Raw genomic sequence first — 17500 nt, 5'->3', positions numbered from 1 at the left:
TATTTTATAAGTTCAGTTTTTAAATGCATACACACACACACACACACACACACACACACACACGTCTATCTCTCTCCCTCTCAGTATACATATATATATATATATATATATATATATACATACACACACACACACGTATACTCACATTATATACAAAAATACATACACACACCACATATGTGTATATATAGGCAGAGAGAGAGAAAAGTACACACTACAAAATGGAAATATATTACAGTAACCATTGTAAGTTACCTGCTTTACAGAATGCAAAAAATGGGGAGTGAGACACCTATTACTGTCCCATGCTGTATAAAATGAGACACATTAGTTTTTAAACAGTGTACGTCGAAAGCTGGGGAAACTTGAGGAAATTGTTTGAAACATTTGATGACTGGTACAAAAAACACCTGAAGTTGGGATGTGATACTATTTAGACAATATCAGAAAAAATCTTGTTATGAGGGACGTAGTGAGCCTTACTCTCACCATGTTTATGCATTTAGTACAGGCCAATAAATTACTTGTATTTTTTATGATGCTTGTCTGAAAGGTTGCTTTTTATTTTTTGTTGTGGTACATGCATTCAGTTAATTTAAATTGTACTGTATTTTTACTTTTTAAAAAATCATTTACATATACATACAAATTCCTTTAAAGTACAATTTGTGCCTTGCCTACATTATGCATCTCAAATGTTTTTTTTAGAAATATGACTCAGGTTTTGACTGTTTTACAAACATGAATCGGTACAAGAGAATAAGTAATGGATAACTGTGAATAACTGACAGAGAAATAACAGAAAGGTCTAATGCAACACACACTTATAAATCTTAAGTGCAGCATTCTTACTTATCATAGGTTTATGTAATACATTTAACCAGGGTTCTGTGAGACGACAACTCAGTAATGTAAAGTGGGGAAAAAAGATAAGGATCAGGAGTATTCATTCACTGTTCTAAGTAACGAACGATTTTTGTCATAATGTATGTGTGTGTGGAGATATACATGCATACATACATATATATATATATATATATATATATATACACACACACACACACACACACACACACACACACACACACACACACACACACACACACACACACACACACACGTGTGTGTGTGTGTGTGTGCACATGCACATGTTTGTGTTTGCTTATACATCTATATATTATGTATAGTTTTAAATGTGAGTACAGGGTATACTTCTATTTTGCTGTGGCATCTTCAACTATGCAGCTTTTCATCATTTATGTTTTTAAAATTTTGGTTTGTCTTATCACAGGTGGATTATGTGAGCTTTTAATGTTTTCGTTTTTTTTTTTTTAACTTTTCTCTGTTGCAGTGTGATAATGGAATTGGTATATATAACTTTGTGTGTGTGTGTGGGGGGGGGGGCAGGGTTTAAACCCCTTAAGTTGGGGTACAGTATTTGTTGTGATTTATGTGTTTTGAGTTTTTCTTTCTGATCTTGAAAAGTTGAAGTGTGACTCATTTTTCTGTATCTCAACTGAATGTAGATAAATCAATTAATGAATAACTTACAAAGGCAAATCCACTGCTAGCATTTTACATCCTTATTAACTCATTGGTTAACTTCCGTGTTATAAATGATTACAATAGGATATATAATAACTACCAAATCAACAACTACACCTTCCTTTCTCTCTCTCAAAAAAAATCTCCTCTGTTTTGAGCCCTGCTCCTATCTTTGAGCTCACTTGTCACACATTCCAACTCAAACAGTCTGACCAACACTACAGGCTACTACTGACAGTAACCATTCATTGCCAGGGCACTGTATCTAATCCCAAACAACAAATTATTTTCTCCATTTCATGGCACATGGGATTGAAGATACATTGCACAGCAGCTATGACATTAGGGTTGTAAAGGTGGAGATTTGAGTTTGAATCCCATCAAGGTCTCACTTGGAGAAGGAATACATCTGATAAGTTCAGTGAGGCTTTTTGGCAAACAATAAGCTAACTGATAAATTAGAAGTAGCTACATTATTCAGTGCCGCTTTAAACATAGTACAAAGGAAGACACAGAAGGCACTGTACATGGTGTCAGAGCTTTCAGCAGAAAAAAAACACTTTGACAATAAATAAAAAATAAAAGTGTTACACAGCCAAATAATGCTTCAACGTACTTATATTAGTTAACAAATAATATAATTTTAAAGTCTTGTATTAGCTGCATCAGTTTATTCATGCAACAGATAAGCCTTTTTTATTTTGACTGCTTCCAAATGTACTTTTGCTTGCTAAGGGTTGGTTTATTTTATGTTTTTTTTATCAAAAAACAGAACAGAATATTATAATATATAAGAAAAGCTTTACAGCAATAATTACAAAGATGCAACAAAACTTGCAAGATAAATATACATTTTACAATTTTACAAGATTACACTTCAAGGTTGTGTCATGGTGGAAATGCTCTTGGGGTAATGATAGTCAGGTCAGGGGAGGTTGGGGGAGGTGGAGTTAAGATGTGTTAGTGGTTGAGGGAGAGTAAGGCTCAAGTTTGAGAGGCCTTTATGTGATGTGGCTTGCACTGTGGGAAGTACAGTTTGATTTAGTATGGAGGAGTTTTTTTAAGTTCTGCTCTGAAGGTGGAGAAGGCAGAAGGTTGAATATTTAAGGGATGCTTGTGAAAATAATGGGAAATTACTGTTCTGGCAAATCTTCCAAAATAATTACAGTATTCATATATGCTTGTGCACATATAGCAAGGTGTGTGTGTAAATTTGTAAAGTTTAGACAGAATGCAAAAAAAATCTAGCATATTATTAATAAAAATAGTTTGAACAAGCTCTAGTAGAAAAGTGGCAGAAAATTGGTTGGATTTTAAAGACTATATAGAAAATAAACACGTGACCATAAAATATTATCACTACAGCTGACCATTGCAGTGAAGTCCTTCTAACATGAAAAAAGGTCTCAATTCAATTCTTAAATTGAGAACATTACACTACACCTTTTATACCCTCTGAAAATATCCATTTCCATCACAAAATAGAGCAGTAGCTTTTTATATGAAGCCAGTATAGTCTGACAAAATCACAAAATCTTTTAAAATAGTGACCTGCCACTTAAAAAAGGAAAACTATAGTTACTGAAGGGAGACATTATTTTGTACTGAAATAACTGAAATCAGATGGCAGTAAATGTGGCACATCCATAGTTCCTTAACTGCCCCTTCTTGCTAGTACTTCAGTCTCCTTGTCACCATTGAAGGTGTTAGCCAGTCATCAAATTGATGGTGGCAGAGCCAATCCTATTAGTATGCAGCAAGACTTGTACCATGATGTGAAATAGGGGGAGGGAGATTGTGCACCTCTACAGCAAAAATAAGTGGAAAAGGGTGCCTTAATCTGTGCTGATTTGTCTGGCATTGCTTGTGTTTGCTTTACTATGGCACAGTAAATTGCCAATCTTTAGAAATAACTGTGGAATTATAATTTTATTTAAAAATCAACATACAAAACAAAGAATCACACAGACCACTATCACAGAATTTCATTGGATGCAGACAAATCGCTTATATTTTTTTTCTCTTGTACATAAGCATTTTGACTGGGGCTGATATTTTGATAAAATGCAATGCTATGCACTCCTGTTTGATCAGGCACACAATTCAATCATTAGTGTAAAAAGTGCCACGACGTCAGCTGCAGTTTTATTTGGTAAGAGTTAACTTGCTGTTTTAAATAATGTACTCCAAAAAAGTAAAGACTGAGCAATGTATGTATGCGAGCACGCACACACAAATCAATACATTTACAAACATGGCATATGATTTTCAAAAAAGAAGAACTCAGAATGTATGGACTACTAACTCAATCTTAAGATAGATTTACAAGAGATGTGATATGTATGACTTAGACAATGGGCTATCTGCTAAATAGTTTTATATTTGCACGTTTATTTGCATATACAATTATTATATTTTTACTGTAAAACAGTTCGTCTGCCTTATGTTTCAAAGTTGGTGTAGCATATCCAGCTGTTGGAGGACATATTTTACATCCATAAAATAAGTTAAGTAAGTATTTAATGTATGAGACACACACACACACACACACACACACACACACACACGCACACACACACGCACACACACACACACACACACACACACACACACACATACAAACACACATATATGTGTGTATACACACATACACACACACACACACACACACACACACACACACACACACACACACACACACACACACACACACACACACACGTGCCTAGGCCAGCGATTTCAATCACTTTCTTGACTGAATACACTCACCCCATAATTGTGATTAATGCAGTAAAAAAACAGTGCAACCCCAACAGCTGTCTCTGATTTGGCACAAAGTCCCTGATTTGCCTCCTTTATTTTTGGGGCAACAGTTAAGGATTACAGTTAGTCAGTAAAGACGTTATATTTCTATACGGCTTACTGATGAAAAGCCTCTTCGGATCTGAATTCTTGAGGAAAGAAGTTGAGAGGTATATGTGCATTCCCTTGCGCTCACTTTCTCTCTGTCACACATACATACAGAAAATTGTTTTTTTTTTTGTTTCTTTTTCACCTGGCTAAATGTAACATTTTAAAATCGAGCTTAGTGAGGCTTAAATAAAATAGCAACTGCAATTACAGTTACTTTTGCCAGTAAAACTTTTTTTATTTCTAAATTAACTTTTTTTATTATTTTAAAGTCATTAAAAGCAAAGCCACATTTATCAAGCCTAAAATAATGGTGTTCAGAATTCCTACATTACAAACTGAATCACTGTGCTGCAAATCCAGCCTAATCGTAAATAAAACTTAGCTTGTATGATGACTCTTCAAATCACTGTAATACAAACATTGAGGGACAACCCCGAAACAAAATAGAATGCTGTGGTATAAAATGTTTGCATTACAAAAGATAGAAAAAGGACAGAGTTTGCAGTGAATGGGTAGTGTAGTGGTAAAGGTGTTAGGTTGGTACACGCTATGTCTGCTTTTTAGATCTATGTTTGGGCTTGTTCTTTTAAAATGCAGATCTGTTCAGTATTATGATGGGCACAGAATAGATGTATTTATTGTAATATACACATTTTTTGTTGTTTATTTATGTATATCCAAGACTAAAGAGCCCCATATGTATCCAGGAGTAGAGGGCCCATGTGCAATGTTATTTAGTTATGTCTCACCACAATGTGTGAACAGTTATTTTTCATGTGTTCTGTCTGCCTTATAATACAAGAATAGGGCTTACGTAACAGGACAACACTCTTTTTATTTATTTCCTTATTAAGCTTTTTTTATTAACAATACATGCATCTTCCATGTCTGTCCTTGATATTTCACTTCGATAATGTGAGGTGTCAGCTTATAGGCTTTTTAGCATTTTATATACGATTAGGTTGGACTCATAATACTGGGATTCAATCAAAATGTTTGTAAACTGGTGGTCAGCTGCTTTTCTTCAGTCTCTGCTTTCAAGCAATGGGCTTTTGTTTTACTCAGGCTTTACCTGTGCATTGACACCGTGTTGGAGAATGTTCATTCTCTAGTCTGGGAGATAATGCATCTTTGGCCCATTACCTATATGTAATTGTGCTGTAGCCCCCTCAGTAGTATGATTTTAAAATGTGCTCTATGTCAGATGTATTTATTATTATTCACTATACTGAGGTCATATTCCAAAATGGCATTACAGCAACTCTAACTTTTACATTACTATTTCTCCACAATATAATGCAGCCAAGACATACATATTATTTATCGCTACTACTAATTCCTTGTATGTACTTTGTATTTTAATTGCAGCTATTGTACCTGTTATCAAGGATTTTAAATGGACTGAATTTTTGTGTAAAAGAAAGACTATGCAAATTATTTATATGTATATATATATATATATATATATATATATATATATATATATATATATATATATATATACATACACACACACACACACACACACACACACACACACATATATATATATATATATATATATATATATATATATATATATATATATATATATATATATATATATTCCTTTTTAAATGCAGTCTAATTATTGCCTTATATATCTTAACTTTTCATTTGGTTGTTTCACCTGATATCTGTGTATATGATGAGTGGTAAAGGATTCTGCTAAGACAGCTGTTGATGAAGAAGTTTGTTTTTTGAGGCCAAACTGTTAGATTCATTGTAAGAAAAACAATGGGTCTAAATAAATCATTGCCCAGGCCGCATGATATTTCACTCATTCAGTATGATACTACACAGGCAACTTTCCTAAGAGTAAAAAAAAACAAACTTTAAATTATACCCTAAAAAGTAGCCTCTTAAAATGTTTATTTGTATAGCTTTCCATTTGAACCTCCTCAGCAGAACTTGAGATTCTTAAAACAAAATATTTTTACATGATATTCTGTTGTCAAGAAACATACACTGTGACATTAAAAGCAACAAGGATGAACACAAATATTTTTTTTCCTGTTTTAAGACAAGTAGCGTTAGTGGAAACAGCTAAATGCTTTTCATGCAGACGTGCTTAGGGTGGCACAGTGACACAGCGGATAGTCTTGTCACCTCACAGCAAGAGGGCCTTCCCAGTTTAACTCTCTGAAGGGGTGCCTTGTGTGCGGAATCTGCTTGCCCTTCCTGTATTCACTCGGGTTTCCTCCAGGTGCTCAGGTTTCCTCCCACATTCCAAAGACATAGACTTGGTGTATTGGACACTCTAAATTGGTCACAGGTATGAGTGTGTGGTGTGGAAGAACTGCCGTGGCATGGCTAGCCACCTGGACATGTAACCTGGTCTCTAGATGATTGCCACTGGTGAAGTGACACCCTGACCCCATGTGCAAAAATGGGGAAAAAGGGTTTTAGATGATTGAAATCTGAGGCAGTATCAGAAGCTGGTCAGTGTCACTCCTACAATTAATTGTGGCCTAATTGTGGTTACAGAGGACACAGTGTAGACATGTTATGTGGCAACAGTGAGGGCTGCACAGAAATCACATTGTAGCAGAAGTGATTAACAAACATGTCTAGCATACACTGCAGGTACACTGAATACTGATACCCTCTCCACTAATGGTTCATTGTTTAGAGCAGAGGCTTGCAGGACCACAAAAGAAGACTATTTCAGGTTAAAATTAGGCAGCTTTTGCTTTCTTATTAAGCATCAGTGATCTGCAAGTATAGCAAAGTTTTTTTTTTGTTCCAGGAATAAAAAACTGCCTCAATCATTATCCCAGTTTAGCATATATAATAAAAAATGCAATTGTAGACAGCACAAAATGTGTTATTTAGCTCCTATGTAATACAAATTGTTATCCCACTAAACAATCATAAACAAAATATTATTATTATTGCATTTGCAGATTCTTTATGAACTATCAGTACTATGTGAGAATATGAGTGGAAGTATCTAATTAGTCTTAACACCGTCATTTGTTTTAAAGACATTCAAAACCAGTTTTTAAGTAAGTTGTATGTAAAAAAATTGCCACTCATTTTGCAGAAATTGGAATACTGAGCAACATCTATGCTGGCAGTACCTTGCCATTACATTTTATTTTAAGATACTTACATTAGCATTAGAAGGATGAAAAATACAAAGAATTATACCTAGTGAAAAAAACACTTACTGGGAAATTATACTTTGTGAGGTATGTACAAATAATTATGATACCAGTGGTGAAGTGGTGAAATTCATAATTATTCATGCACAATTCTTGCAGTGTAATCTCTTGGTAAATATGACTTATAAATTAATAATAATAACATATTTTATATAATATAAAATAATGTAATAATAAATTAAATATCACTATACTCTTGACAGTACATGAATTTTCCTTATTTAATTTTTTTGTAAGTTTTGGGGGAAAAGGAAAGAACAGAAGCAGAGAATTTAAACAATTTCAACACTTCTTCAGTTCTTTTTTTAAGTATAATTTATGAAAACATATGGCTTATTTAACAGCTTTTTAAAATTTAACACCTGAAGTAGACGTACTTACTTTCTACAATGATATTATTTGTTGGCATCTCTGCTTTTCCCCCTCCCTAGTGTGAAGTTAGGAACATTTACGATTAGTTTACAGTGTTGTTATTTCATGAGGCCTATATAGGCCACATACCATAACAGTCTCAATGACACATGCAGAACTCTGCAAGACTGTACATTTTCCACTTTTGTTATATAACAAATGCCATTCATTTATTTATTTTGCATTTGTTAACAGGGTAAATGAGGTGGTCTGTGGACTCTTCCTTCTTGACCTGGTCCTCAAATACAGTGACATACCAACAGTATGTAATCTGAAAAATAAATCCATAAATTTAATATTACTGAATTTTTTTTTAAATCTACTGATGTTCTTATTCATAACCTTGACACGTAGGAGAATTTGCAATGTATACACTAGAGTATCCAAATGTGGAAAATACAAATGCTTACAGAACTAGCTAGCAATGCACGCAGCTATACTGCAAAGCAGGATAATTTTCATTCAGCAATAAATGTTTATACAGACACAGTAACAGAAAATATAACTGTATACAAGGAATAAGTTACAGAGATTATGATGCAATTGTATGTATCTCAATGTAGTGGAAGAACACATAAAAGTTTCTATTAACTTACACGATCGTGTACAACACAGAAAATATATACTACTTAGGAAATTCAACCACACCAAAGCATTAAAACATTTAAATTACATACACTCTGTGAAGCAGGTTAGATCACAGAAATGCCATATTATCGTAGAACTTGATAATAGATGCAGTTACCTTTAAGGAAGCATTTTAGTTTATTCTGAATGGCATTACATCATTTAATGCTTTTTTACCTGCTGGGTTAACAAATTCCAACTAACAGAAAAGTATCTTAGAGAAGGCCTTTCTTCCTTTGGCTAGGCTAAATTAAAGTTAAACTAATGCTGTACCTTCTTCATTACAAATCAATAAATTTGTTTTCATTGCAGCTTAACAGCTAGGGAAGGACCATTACTGAGAAGATTAAAAGCTAGGGAATTTAGTACGAACGTGTCTCAAGGAGTTATGAGCAGCAGATTTACCCTACCTTTAGATTCACAAAGAAGCACACTATTACTTGCTACAAATATGAAAAACAGAATTTGTTGTCCCCGGTTTGGATCAGAGAGGTATTTTGTACAGAGTTTAGAACAGTGACTGGTAGGGGTCATTCCAGATGTGAAGAACATTCTTAAGAGTTTACAAGTATAAGTAGTCAGGAGATGAGAGATGTTACAGGACGTTTAATTACTGAACATTTTTGTGAGTCATTGCTTCAGTGTGATAGTAATCAAGAAATTGAATAATCCACAACCCCAAGTATTTTTGTTTAGTATCTACAGGAAGCAGATTGCTGTATGGGTCTTTTATGAAGGAATCTGAGGTAGTGCTCAGTCTTTGAAAGGAATCTATTATCATAAAAATAATGTTCAGAAGAACAGATAGCATGAGATTAGAACTCAGTCTTTGAGAGGTATCTATCAGCATAGGAATAATGCTATGTCTTTGAGGAGTACCTGTCAGCATGAGAGTAGTGTTCAGTGTTTGAGGGGTACATATTATGAGAGTAGTGCTCAGTCTTTAAGGGGTAACTAGCAGCATAAAGAATAATGCTGTGTCTTCAAGGAGTGTCTATCAGCATGAGAGTATTGCTAAGTCTTTCAGGAGTACCTAGCAGCATAAGAATAGTGCTGTATCTTTAAAGGGTACCAATTAGCATGAGAGTAGTGTTCATTCTTTGAGGGGTACCTAGCTTCATGACAGTAATGCTCAGTCTTTCAGGGGGTGTGTAGCAGCATAAGACTAGGGCTACATTTTTCATGGATACCTAGATCATAAGAGGTGTGCTTAGTCTTTGAAGGGTACCTAACAGCATGAGTGTTGTACACAGTCTTTCAGGGGTACGTAGCAGTATGAGAGTAGTTTTAGAGAAATGTCTGAGCAATTTGTTGTTATAAAGCCAGCTCATTAACTGGTTTAGGTCTTGCTAGAGGGGCTGACCCATTTTAGTTCACAGGACTCTATCACTTGCATGTAGAATATATTTACGGTTACTTTGTTTGAAAAGAAGACTTAATAAATAAAGACAAAAGAAGCTGGCCAGATACTGACCGTCAGGAGAACACCAATTGAAAGGATACCTGCGATACCTACTTGAGATCTGTTACTCCCAAAGACAACTTAAAAATATTTATTACTCAGATAATTTTTGAAGTATTTAACAACTTCGTCTATAAATTGGTAGTGAGTGAGTCTTTCTGTGAGTCATTTGCTGTCTACAGGTTTGAATACTCATTATAACGCAACAAAAAGAGCTCTTGTAATGTGACTGTTCCTTACAGCTAAAACAGTACCTGTAAAAGTGTAAATGCTAGTGACTGACTTCTACATTTTAATAAACCATATTGTTTGTTTGAAAGTAAATTATTTGTGTGTTCTGCCATTTACTGGTAAAGCTTTTAGGCAACTGTTATCTATAGGCCCACATTCACTTGCTGCAGTAGATTAGGGAATTTTTGAAAGTAGTTTACTGAAAGTGTACTTAAAGTTGACATGAAAGACACCTGAGATTATGGATAAATTAAGTATGTAAGTTAGGATTTGATTAGACTACAACCAGGGGCGTCCTTAGCCGAAACAGCGCCCTAGGTGAAGTAGTGCTCCAGCACCCCTTAAGCCCCGCCCACACAACAGTCATGAAACATCCCTATTTGAACCACACCCACAGGTAGGTCACTCCCCACGAAAGCCACTCCAGTCATTTCCTTAAATTATTTAAATAGATAGGAAGAAAAAGATACCTTGTAATGTTAAACTGCAACTACCTTTGCAAATGTATTTTCTACTTTAAATACCAGAGCTGGATCATGATCAAATAGGGCCCTAGGCAGGGTAGTACACTGTCCCCCCCCCCCACAGAGCAGCCCCTCCTGCCTCCTGCAACAACCCCCAGCAGCAGCCCCCTCCGTAGTCATTCTAGTGTTTGGCAATTTCTCACCATTTACCATATACACTGTTCAAATCTAACAGTGTCCATGCTGTTCTCTTATTTGCTTCTACAACGATTACAGATATTGAAATAAAATGGCACAAGCAGATAGCCATTTGCTAAACAAACAATAAAGTCTCACAATGAAAACAGACTTACCACAAGTGGTAAAGTTCTCTGCCCTTAAAACTCACATTCATTGAAATGGCAAAACTCATTCATTGAAATGGCATGAAAACCCACATTCATAGAAAATGCATCTGGCCAGGGGAGGATTAAGCTTACCTTTGAGCTGATTTCAAACCTTAGGCTCCTTGCACACAGTTTTGGGTCATGCATACATATATTTATTCTTTGATTCACTTTCCTGATTGTATTCAGTTATATTCCTTGTATAATACAGCACCAGTTGTTAGAATGTGTTTACATTTGTAGTTTTAAACATTCTTTTAATAAGCAATGAAACAACATGTATGAACCAGTAATGATAAAATTGCCCAATTCAGAAAATTTCCATCATAAAAGTCTACTCAAACTTCTGCCATTAAACTCTACCAATATCAGTAAATACGAATCTCTGCAGAGTAAAACCATCTAAATAAATTCCACATTAAAGAGATCTGTAACTAATGAAGAGGTTATACTTCATTGGTTCATCTACAAAGTGCCTGTTGCCCTTGAAGAATAAGCTGCTTATGTTACATTAAATAAAGTGATAAGCTAGTAATATTGCAATAGGGAATGGATGGCAAACTGACAACAGGTTCATAGTTACTAGGTAACTCCTTCAAAGGAGGACATTCACAGCACTGCAGCATCCATCCCGTTTAAAGTAGAAGACAGTACCGTATCAGCAATTCATCTACATACTGTGGGAGTAGAACCCACATGCTTTTGCATCAAAAGCAAGTATACTACCTGTTGTACTACTAACAATGCAAACAGACTTGGCATAAGCAGCACCAAACTTCTCTTCCCCTGAATCACTCAGCTCCTTGTAAAATCCACTTGTCACTCAGCTATATCTCTCAATTTTGCAGCACAAGAAATCTGAAAAAAGCCAAAATTTATTGGGGAGGGGGACAAAGGCCCAAAACCAGGAACACATTTTAAACATTGCTTGTATAATCTTACCAAGGCCCAAAACCAGGGACACATTTTAAACATTGCTTGTAAAATCTTAGAAAGTTGCTAGAATAAAATGCTTTGTGTTACCATGCATTTACAGAAAGCTAGGAAGACTGAAGCTTAAATGGCTATCGTTTAGTGAATTCAGGTCTCATTGATTTGCCAGAAAACCACAAATTTTAAGAGAACAGACCAAAAGTATGAGCCAAACATTCCAGACATTCTGTGAAAATCTGGAGAGTTGAGAGCTATGGACTCAACTCCTTGCATCACAAATGGTGGCATTGGTAGAGAATTCAGGTTCTTGTGTCTTGTACCTAAGGAACAGGTTTCTCACACACACACACACACACACACACACACACACACACACACACACACACACACACACACACACACACACACACACACACACACACACACACACCTTACTAGAAAATGAAAAAGTAGAGACACATACAAACCCCTTATTTGAAAATGAAGAAGCAGAGAGACACATACACAAACACAGACACACCTTACTTGAAAATAAAGAAAACACATAAAATTCGGGTCTACATTACAACGTCGAACTCATAGGAATCCGAATGCTGTAATTTCGAACCCAAAAGTCCAAAATACGAAAATAGTGAAGCCATGCACATCGATTTTTTCCCAGGGAAAAAAATCGGTGGGCTGTTTTCAGGGCTTTTCTATTTCCTCCACCGTGGAGCGATCTCGGAGTTGGTATATTTAAGTAGAGGGGGTGTGGGGGCACACACCCCCACTTTAAGTTTAAAGTGTAAGTGTTTTTTTTTTTTTTTTGTAACGGAATAGCGATTTTTTTCCATGGGAAAAAAAAATCGCTGTTCTGTGTTTTCATAATTATTGCATTTCAAACTTCATGGTTCGATATTGCAACATTCAAACTCCTGTGAGTTCGACGTTGTAATATAGACCTATAAAATTCTGTCTTGACAGTACCTTACTTAAAAATGAAGCAGCAACAAGAAGCAGCAAAGGGGTGTACTGTTTTAAATTGCGTGGGCGGAACAAGATGTTTATGTGGTAATGCAAGCACAGATACCCCCCCTTAGCTATGCCACTGGTCACTCGTCCCTCACCCTCACCCTAGAAGTTCTGGTGCCCTTAAAACAGATAATGAGAAAAGTAACTTAATTAAATAAATAAATACAAATTGCACCCTTCACGAGGCTGGCCTGTACGGTGCCCTAGGTGGTCGACTAGTTCAACTGTGCCTAAGGCTGGCCATGCCTAAAACATCAGATTTAATGGATGGTTAAGGTGTAATATGTTGTCTGATTGGGGTAGTGGAACATGATCTCCTCTAGTAGTTTTTGTAGTTGTTTGTAGTGAAATGTTTTAATTGACAAGTAGGGCATATCTAGAAACTGGCAGGGGTATGGGTTGGCCATTTTTGGATAAGGTAAGCAAAGTGTGCTAACTTTTCTGTGGGTGTAGTATTGTTTTGGCTGAGTTTAGGAAAAATGGGACTTAATAATTATTTTATGCTTCTCCAGAATATTTTAAGATTACCTAATAAACATGTCTGAACTTTTCTTATGAACTAAGTTTTAGTTAGTAGCTAACTTACACCTTGTTTCATGGTATTATTTTGTCACTGTATTTGTAGAGTATGAATACGTTTCAGATCATGCTGGCAGACTGTACATAAACAAAATATTTATTTTATTTTATTTTATTGTATTTATGCTTTGTTGATAGGGTTAGTCCCACTAGGCTAGTGGCCTCTTTTCATAGGGGAGACCCGAGGTGTATTTTATACTGCTAGGCAAAATTTGTCCAGGGCAATGGAGAACTTCCTCTACTCTTTTTTGAATAAAATGAAAAGTTGAATAAAATTTTATTAGAAATATTTTTTTTCCTTTTTATGAGGATCAAGACTAAATTCTTTTAAGAGGGGTGTTTTATACACAAACATGGACGGAGGAGGATCATGTATGATAAATCTAATAGTTTATGCTATTTCATTACACCTATATAAGGTACTGAAATAAGTATGCCACGGTGGTATGGCGGTAGCGTTGTTACCTCACAGCAAGAGGTTCTCCCATTTGATTCTTGGTGTGGCTTGGGAGTGCCTTCTGTGTGGAGTCTGCATGTCCACCCCGCGGTTGGGTAGCGTTCGAAAGACATGCGTGCGTAAATGGGCATGCCTTCGTTGAAGGTTGGGAGTCGAGCTGGCATCTCGGCATTTTGTAAAAATCTACTGCCAATCATTAGCGGACCAGAGTTCCACTGTGGCGACCCCTTACCTGGAAAAAGCCGAAAGACAAACAAAAATATAAGGTACTGAAATAGTGAAATGAAAAGAATGATGAATTAATGACAAATATATTGAAATATAAGCATAAGGATTTTTGGGAAAATATAAGAAAGAACAACAGAATATTTAAATGAAAAACTAGAGAATTAGCAACCAAAGATAAGAATTTGGAAAATAAAAAATTGATGGAGTGAAAGAAGATAGACAAGGATAGTATAATAATATGAAGAAATATTATTGTATTAATCCATTAGAAAATGTCTCAGAAGCAAAGATTAAAGCAATTAAAGAAATAAATAAGTGGTGTAGCTATAATATTGAATGTCAAGAATTTTGAAGAGATTGGGTATAAAGAAATTACCTGTTAAGGCAAATATGCCATATAAAAAAATGAAAGAATATGCTTGTACTGTGGAGAAGAAGAAGCAACAGAACATGCTTTTTATGTGAGAGAGTTAAAAATTGTGGAATAAATTATGTATATACATTTTTGAAAATATCAAAATTATGAAGATATAAAAATGGGCATGATTGAATATGGATATGATAAAAACACAGACAATAATTTGAAGATATATTTAGATAAGAAATTATTTTATGAATTTGGGTGATGTGGAATGAAATAATTAATGAAATTATGTTTAATGGAAAATGGGTACAGTCACTAATACTAAACAAAATCAGATTATGGTTATGGAAAAAGGAGTGGGGTTCAATATTAAAATGGCAAGTTTTGATGTGTAAAGTCTGAAAATGAATTAAAATGATTGTATAAATATGTGAATATATATATATATATATATATATATATATATATATATATATATATATATATATATATCTCATTTAGAAATGCAGGACAACTATTCTTTTTGATATGTACTATAAGATCTTTTACATCCATCTAAGCTACCACAAATTCAAGCAATTGAGGCTTCGCTTTAATATCTTGTTGAAGGACACTCTCAGGAGTGTAGCATCGGTATTCAATCTTCATGCTGAAGGAAAATAACCTACAGCCTTCTACACCAAAGTTGAATTTGCTACCTGTTGCACCACTGACACTGTCAAGATATGTGTTTATATTCTTATCCACCTTCACTGGTATAATTTGTTTTTTACATATGTTTATATGTGTGTGTGGAATATGTATAAGGATCTTGGGCATGTGGTCAGTTATCAGGTGGTTCACTGAAAAATGGTTACAGTACTGTTTTCTAATTTCTTCTAGCTCCTGTGCCCAACAACCATTATACCTCCCCCAATGGACTTATTCTTTGTTCTATTGTGGTGGTGGTCCTCACAGAAACACTTGGTTGAGAGCTTTGTGGACTGGTCATCATTTAAACAGCCACAAGGATTACTTGTGCCCTTACTGACATTGTGTCTATTTGACAGCTTCTTCTACTGGCAGTAACCCCAGCCTTAGGAAAGGGACATGAGAGCTATATCAGTGTAACATCCCACAACATGGTCCCCATGAAGGTGTACGCTTTCCACAAATCTATCTATTTATGAAGGCTACAAACCAAGAAATTCATCATCTTCCTCCTATGAAGGGTCATGGTATTGTGCGGTTTGATCTGCCTGTCATCCCTATGGTATTCCATGCCTTGTTTCACCTGCCCTCTCCCTAGTATTAGCATACTCATCCTCACAAACCAGCTCCATACACAACCTGAGCCACTGCAAAAACGTGTGTCAGGCAGGCTGTAGTCAGGGCTTTGTCCTCCTTGTTCACAAGAGATGGAGAACTGTTGCAGTGTTTTGTTTGATCACTCAGTACACTGACAAATTACAGTAAAATGTATAAATAGGGATTGGGAGGTTTCTTAGTTTTTATATTGTAACAACTGCAGAAGAAATAGCTGAAATAAGACATGGGTTTGGAAGATGCATGATTCGCAGAAGCCATGATTCACTGAAGCCATGAGCCATAGGGTTCTAGATATTCCAGGTGCATTTCTGAGCTATTTTCTAAACCCTTCATCCATTGATGAGCTGAACAAAGACCATAACTAATGAAAAACAATTTGTGTTCAACAATTAATGTTCACAGCTAACAAAAATAGTAGATCTGAGTAAATTGGGAAGTGCTTGCTTCCTCCCCCCAGAAAAGATAGTTACATTCTGTGTACCCCTCTGGTGTTAGACTAAAATGAAGCTGAGAGAAAAAAATGGCCACAACCACATAATTCAATTTGTTGATGCCATACCTGTACACACCATACCTCCTTATCTCTAACCCCAAAAGCCAGCCACCTTATGTGTACCCCGCTAATGCCAGACTGAGATAAAACTGAAAGGATATGTGACAATGGTAATATACTTCACCTAGTTGCTGTCAGAGTATATACACAGCATACCTGCTTACCACTACCCCAACAGACATCTGATATGCAATTGTGAGGAAAATGAAAAAAGATAATGTTTATAGTAAAGTATTCCAATTTGTTGATCCTAGACCATTCACTGTTTCTATACAAGACATAATTAAATATTCTGAGCAAAGCACAGAATTTTGATTGGGAAGACAATTAAAGGAAATAATAACAACACTGTGACTAGCCACCATGCAAGCATTAGAGACTTTCTCAGGACACCTCTGAGCAGGACCAATTTTGACTGGATGGGACCCAAAATAAATGGTTCAGGATGGGCCCCCATGCAGCTAGTGGTATGGGGGCTGCCCAGCTCCCAAAAACTCTACAGTATAGATGTTCTTTGTTGCATTTTATGCTTTATTTTATTTTAGAAAGATAATTACGTTAACTGTTTTTTTCTGCTTCCCAGAACAGTTATGTATATACCCACAAATGCTTTTTGTAGTCTGCAGGATCAACCCAGTGGGTACATTTCCTATTTCCATTTCATTCATTCCTTCATTGGGTTGACAATTCACTGGCCCATTCATTCACTGGCAGAGATAAGAGATGGAAGTTAGGGAACAGGCCTGTATCCAGATACTACAGACTGTCCTATCCACACCCTGATTGCAGCCCTATGAGTGCCTCTATAGCTGCCTCACATGT

The 17500-nt window shown here is 35.6% G+C and overlaps 2 protein-coding genes across 12 annotated transcripts in view; one reads left to right on the top strand and one right to left on the bottom strand.

Annotated features, from left to right (window-relative positions):
* Positions 1-17500, top strand: part of CIZ1 (CDKN1A interacting zinc finger protein 1) — a 2016138-nt gene that overhangs the window by 1113 nt on the left and 1997525 nt on the right. The gene's annotated exons all lie outside the window — the stretch shown is intronic.
* The window catches only part of DNM1 (dynamin 1), a 1092771-nt gene that overhangs the window by 244630 nt on the left and 830641 nt on the right, over positions 1-17500 (bottom strand). The window lies entirely within an intron of this gene.

This window comes from Protopterus annectens, chromosome 16.part0, assembly GCF_019279795.1.
Source record: "Protopterus annectens isolate FY-2018-M chromosome 16.part0, PAN1.0, whole genome shotgun sequence".
Classification (NCBI taxonomy): Eukaryota; Metazoa; Chordata; order Ceratodontiformes; family Protopteridae; genus Protopterus; species Protopterus annectens.
This window is presented reverse-complemented; position numbering and strand designations above follow the sequence as displayed.